Below are 6,473 nucleotides of genomic sequence, written 5' to 3'. Positions count from 1 at the left end.
CCAGCCAGGGAAGTGTCACTTGTGTCCCTGGGATAATAGAGCTATACAGCTCCCCGGGCTCCCTGCCTTTCTCTGCCATCTGTATGTGCTGTGTGCAGACAATCCCATGCATCCCTATGAGCTGCTCAGCCGGCCCCGCCTCCTGCTGCTGATTGATAGCTCTCTCCCTCTCAGCTCTGTGCCCATATTTGGTGGCATGGGCGGAGTCTACATCCTGAGCTGTAGCCGGCTGGTAACATGCTCCGGAGGACACCAGAGGGCGGGGCTATGCTAATAGTGGGCGGTGCCTGCTCTGTCCCCTGCTCCTCCGAAGCTGCAGCTGATCCAAGCCATCAGAGCATCCCAAGTGCTGCAGCAGCCGGAGACTGACTGATCAGGTGAGTGCTGTCTACTGCCAGGAGACCATAGGGTTATTATGTGCTGTGTGCACCTGTACATCACCCACCTATCACACTGCTATCTACCTACCATCAATCTGTCTCCTTTATACTACAGTATAACATATGTATAACATGACATCCCTTATATGTAGTATTCACCTATAGACTCCCTCAGCCTGCATTATATATATACCCTGTAAGGGGACATCCTCTGCTATCACATACACTGTCCCTCCCTGAAGCCACCTTTACCCCCATCCCCACTTGTTCCTGGATCTCCCTGCTCACCTAGGGGTTGTTCTGTCTTTCTAGTAACCGGCTGTGAGTTGGCGCTGCGCCATGCAGATTTCCCTTTTATTCTATAGGATCCCTTCTTACATCCTCTGGCCGATTCCCCGGGCACTGGCTGTCTGCATTGCAGTGCTTACCATCCCTCGGCGTCTGATAAATCCTCATCACATGATACATAGGAAACATTTGTAATATGGAGATCATAAATTGTCCCTGCTGCACATACACCTACTTTTTGTGTCTCTCATCACTGCAGTGCATCTCCATATCCACCCCAGCCTGGGGCGCATTATGCCTGCAGTGCACCAGTGCTACACTGACACAGCTGAGAAATAGTCCCACTACATTGTGCTAGGGAAGGTAATGTGGGCTCCAGGGAACAGGTGCATGGATCAGAGGAGGAGGGGGAGAACGCCATGACTGGCATAAGGTAGCAACAGGGCACGGTATAAATAATAGCGCAGAAAATAGAATAAAAGATTGCCAGGAACTTTGTAGGTGGCAGGAGGTGTTTGTAATGTCACCCATCTTGGCACACGTGCGGACTAAGCCCTGGTTCTGCCAGCATTCCTATAATCTACAGGCTGCTGTTGCAGGGCTCTAGTATTAAATGTCCATTGACTTTGGATCCTGCTGAATATCAGCCGCACTGTCTAGGTGCCAGAGTACTAGAGATGAATCGCTCCCCGGAGACCTTTTTTTTTTTTAAGATTTACAACCTTTAGTACATAAAGCCAGAGGTTATTTTTAAAATAGATCTCTTTTCATTAGGCCTGTGAATATAAAAGCTAGCCATCCATGTAACTTCTTCTGCTTGGATTCTTCAGTGAGGATGAAATGCTGTCCAGATGTTCTGGGGATAGCATGACTATACCCGGCTGGTGCCAGCTATTACAACCTGCTAGTACATAAACCAATATGTGCCAGTTTAGGATTTTATAATGGGTAATGAGATGTCATATAAATAATGCTATCTTTTATGTAGTGCAAATAGGGCGCATCAAAAGAAAAGCTGGGATCTAATAAAAAAAATGGGAAAAGGCATAGGAAGGAATATTCCAGATAAGGCCGTTTGGAGAAATACAAGCAGCCGGCAGACAAAGGAAGGCAAGCATCATCTCATGCCTGAACAAAGGCGCATGCTCAGGAAAAAAGAAGCTTCATAATCCCTTAGTTAGTCCCATAGAGAGCCCAGCCCTGCCTTTATGATGGCACCTGCTGGTGTGGGGGTGTCAGCCAAAGGAGCTGCTTTAGCATGTGCAGCATGTATGACTCTGCCATTATCTATCGTCTATCTATCTATCTATCTATCTATCTATCTATCTATCCATGCTATATAACATGTATTATATATATATATATATATATATATATATATATATATATATATATATATATATATATATTTATTTTGCATCTCCCCTGTTTCAAACATCACTGTGTGTAAACAACCTAATGCAATTGTTTTGGTGATAATAGATTGCTATACAATTACTCATACAGTCAGACTATGGTGATTGTTCTATACCATTGGATGGGCACATAATGTTATAAAGCTGTCGTTTACATTGTATCAAATACCGCTTTTACTCATTTAAAATCATATCAATAATCGGATGGCATGATGGGTCTGACCAGTATAATGATTTACCTGTAATACAATGATTTATTATTTATGAGCAGAATTTCCAATCATTCGTTAATTCTTTGTTGTCCCTATTATATCTTCACACCATAGATCGGCCAGAATCCTATGGTTACAATGACCTTAGGCCCATTATCAAATAGGATTAAAAACCATGATTGTTTGATACTTCTGTGTATTATTATAATGCATATTTTGAAAATCTTCCTACCATATTATTCTGCAGCTTTTGCAGGTTTTGTACTGCAAACAATGTGGGCATACTATAATTTTTTTTTTATTCCTATCCTGAAGACCTTGTATTGCAACTCTTTGTTACAAGAGGCAAAAGAGACTAGAAAAGCAGTATGTCAGGCCTTGAAAGGGTTACTGTATAAATCTGTATAAAGCAGTAGTGGCGGATACTATGCATGATCAAAATCTTATCTGTCCATTTACACCTGTAATATAACAGGTTTATTAAACAGAATATGGGATAAAATATTAGCAATGAATGATGACGTCCCTGAGGACTGGATGTGTGGGAAACAGTGTTTGCATCTGGCATGGAGTTCTGCTTTGTCATGTTCTACTAGCAGAAAAGGGGTTTATACTGCTAGTGTTGTAGATGGAGGGAAGGGGATGGAAATGAAGAGGAATAAAACATCAACATCAAACATCCTGCAATACTATAAATAAAAATTCTAGTGACAGACAGATAATAGTCTTGCCATGTGCTGTACCAATCATCAAGTGCCATGCTGAAATATTCACAGCCTTAGGCCAGGTTGACACTATGTAAAAACAATGGCCGTACTTCATAACAATGACCGTTGTTGTGTAAACAACGGCCGTTATCTGTGAAATATTGTTATTAAATACGGCTATTGTTTTTACATAGTATGAACCTGGACTTATACATCATGATTTCTCCCTCCAAAAGAGGTTAATAACTCATATTGACCTACTGACTATTAGGAATGTCTATAGATAGATAGATATTCTTCTTCTAGGCTGTCAACAGAGTCAACGACTGAATCATTTTAAACAAATGAGTTGCTGCAGTTATTGTGCCCAGCATCTACAGCCCTTTATATGGGGTTGCCACGCTGCTTATCCAACCAGTGAAGTGCAAGGACAGCTGTCAGTTTTCTTAGCCATCCCCAGTTCAGATTTTGGAGGGCAGATTATTGAATGTGTTTGTACCTATTAGCTTGTCATTCAGCTTATTACATTGCTGTGTTACACGTAGTACTAGTTTATGCAAAAAGCAGTCAACATAATGTCATACAATAGACAGAAAAAGCTGCAAAGTCAATGTCAATGTGAAAGTTCCCAGTTTTCTCCAAATTGATACAGCCATATAGTTTCTACATAATACTCCTATACAGCGCTCAATAAATACTCCCCAGGCAGTTATTAATCAATTAATGCCGTCATTCAGTGTCCGGTTCTTTCTGTTTGCACTGTTCAATTACAATAATGTCCAATAATGTTCAAGTACAATTAATGCGGCTATTTAGTGGTCAATTAATCGGGCAACCCACAATACAGTCAATGTCACTTACTCTCCATGCATGAAGTCCTGCCAACTACATACAGTAGAGTTAAAAGGAATGTGTCACCTAGATTTTCTTTTACTGATTGGAGTTTTCTTCACTTTTTGTACTCTTTAGTGGGGGCTGCCATCTTACCTGAGCTGTTTTTAGTGACATGCTTTACAGCCTGGCTCATGGACATAGACGACAATAGATAGAGTCTGTCCCCTTGAAATGAATGTGAAACATTACTGAGCACGCTCTGTTACCTTTGAAGAGGTCATTTCACAGGGAGCTGCTATTGTCTTGTATCTACCTTCTCGTGTCACATGTTGCTGCAATGCTGTACAGATCACTTCACAGCACCTCCCTCTTATCACAACAGACCCAACAGTAAGTCTTAGCTTAGTTTTCGCCTCAATTGTGAGAATGAAAACTGCAAGATTTTAGGATTATTTTATAATATAGATAGAAAAATGGAAAATTAGAGAAAACATTACAAAAAAATCAGCCATTGAGTCCCTATTGAGTCAATAGTCTTAGGCTATGTTTACACTACATTCAGGTGAACATGCTTCATGTATGAACATATGTCAAACATAGCCTTTGACCCCCATTGACTCAAAGGAAAAACTGGTTAATATTTATACTCCATTGGAATCATATGCATTGGCATATCTCCATTCTTACTGTATAGAAAGCATGTTAAACTTTCCTATACCATAGGCCACCACAATAATAATAATAATAATAGTAATAATAATAATAATATTTATTTGTATAGCACCAACAGATTCCGCAGCGCTTTTTTCACACACAATACAATCTTGTATATCTATGGCAGTCTGGGCTAAACACAGAGCTTCCAAGAAATCTGAAAGCTAAGAATTAGAGAACTGCATCCAAGCCTGAGGCCATGAGTCTGACAGCCCTGTCACTTCTCTTTTATGACACGTAGTTTACAGAGATGATCATGTTTTTCATTTTAGGCTCCGCTAAATAAATTAACAACATTTTACTTGTTATATTTTTTTTTACAATTTTTATACTCCATAATAATATACTTACACATTTTGTAAAATTAATATTCATCCACATGTACCAATGTGATGTGTTGCTCTGAGCTCCCGGGTAAGCAGGGGGAGGCAGAGCCAGTGTCTAGACAGAGCTGCTTGCTGGCAACACAGCTCCAAGACGACCCTATAGCTGCAGTGTCTGCTTCCAGCTGGATAGCTTAATTGCTGACTTAGAATCTGACCTGACCGTTCCCCAGTCTGGAGCGCGATCGAAAGTTTATAATAATATTATGTACGGCGCTTAATGTGGCTTCTCATGTGGCTGTATAATTATGGACTGAAGAAAACAGGGGGTCTAATAAAAACTTAGTATCAAACACAGAAGAGATTGAAGATGAATATTTACAAATAACCAGTGAAAGAACATAAATATTCAAATGAATAATAGCCGCAAAATAATGGAAATTTATGCTTTTACTCCAAAGCAATTGCTGCATAACCAATGGCATGCACTCCCCCTCTGTTGCAGAGTACGGAGAGAAATAACAACCATAACAAGAGCAAAAATCAACAACCAATAGACCCATCCACATGTAATAATTGTCTTCAGACCAATGGCTGTACAAGTTTTCCAACCAAATCATGATACATAGGTAGACTTCCACCTATTGCATCTCAGCTGCATTTGACCAACTGCATGTGTGGCCTCCTCTTGAAAATGATCACGCATATACTATAGCTCTATACACTTGAGATGAATTCTCATCTGAGTTGAAGGTTCACTATAGGGCAAATGGGAACACCTGGTATCGGCTTATCTCTTTAAAGGGGAACAATCAGCAGGTTTGTGCAAACTGACCTGCTGATATCTCCCTGCAGCTGCATATCTCATCTTTATGGCGTCTGTCTTCTTTTTTCTCTAGGTCCTGATGTTTTAGAGAAGTTTAATTCAGAGCAAATGTACAAATCAGCTAGTTAGGAGCACTCCTCTGCCCCTCCAGAGCACTCCCTCAGCCTGCCAGCCGCCTCTTTTGGTGGTGTCTGCTTTGTATATTTATATATGAATGATCAGGCCCATCTTTGATGCCCATCTGCACAAGAGCTTTTGTATGGAATCAGGCTGCTATCCTGTGCATGCTTGTCGAAGACCGACATGATTATGCATATATGACAGTCACCAAAAGAGGCATTGGACGGGCCGAGTAACACCTCCAATATGTTAACTAGCTTATTTACATATTTGTTTAGAATCAAACTTCTCCAAAATGGCGGGACCTAGAGAAAAAAAAGACCGGCGCCACATTCCCACCAAAACTGGTGGGTTTAGATGACACATATCTCACATATATGGGGGCCTTAAAGGGGTAGTGCGGCGCTAAACAATTATTCACAAAATAACACACATTACAAAGTTATACAACTTTGTAATGTATGTTATGTTTGTGAATGGCCCCCTTTCCCATGTTTCCCCCCCACCCACGCTAGACCTGGAAGTGTGGTGCATTATACTCACCGCATCTCATGTCAACCCCTGTCCGGCATCTTGGGACAATGACGTTGTCTTCGGGAGGCCGGCCGAACCGATCCATCCGTCCCTCATGCCGGCCCCCTTCTGCTGCGTCAT

The 6,473-nt window shown here is 41.2% G+C and overlaps 1 protein-coding gene across 9 annotated transcripts in view; it reads left to right on the top strand.

Moving 5' to 3' along the window:
• The first annotated feature begins 252 nt into the window (after window positions 1–252).
• Window positions 253–6,473, top strand: part of MAP2 (microtubule associated protein 2) — a 176,007-nt gene continuing 169,786 nt past the window's right edge. For 8 of the 9 annotated variants that reach the window (XM_069983246.1, XM_069983252.1, XM_069983251.1 and 5 more), the window contains exon 1: window positions 253–377. The gene's annotated coding sequence lies outside the window, so the exon portion shown is untranslated. The remainder of the gene's footprint in view (window positions 378–6,473) is intronic. The other variant, XM_069983253.1, reaches the window with a different exon arrangement.

Source organism: Dendropsophus ebraccatus, chromosome 9 (assembly GCF_027789765.1).
Source record: "Dendropsophus ebraccatus isolate aDenEbr1 chromosome 9, aDenEbr1.pat, whole genome shotgun sequence".
Classification (NCBI taxonomy): domain Eukaryota; kingdom Metazoa; phylum Chordata; class Amphibia; order Anura; family Hylidae; genus Dendropsophus; species Dendropsophus ebraccatus.
This window is presented reverse-complemented; position numbering and strand designations above follow the sequence as displayed.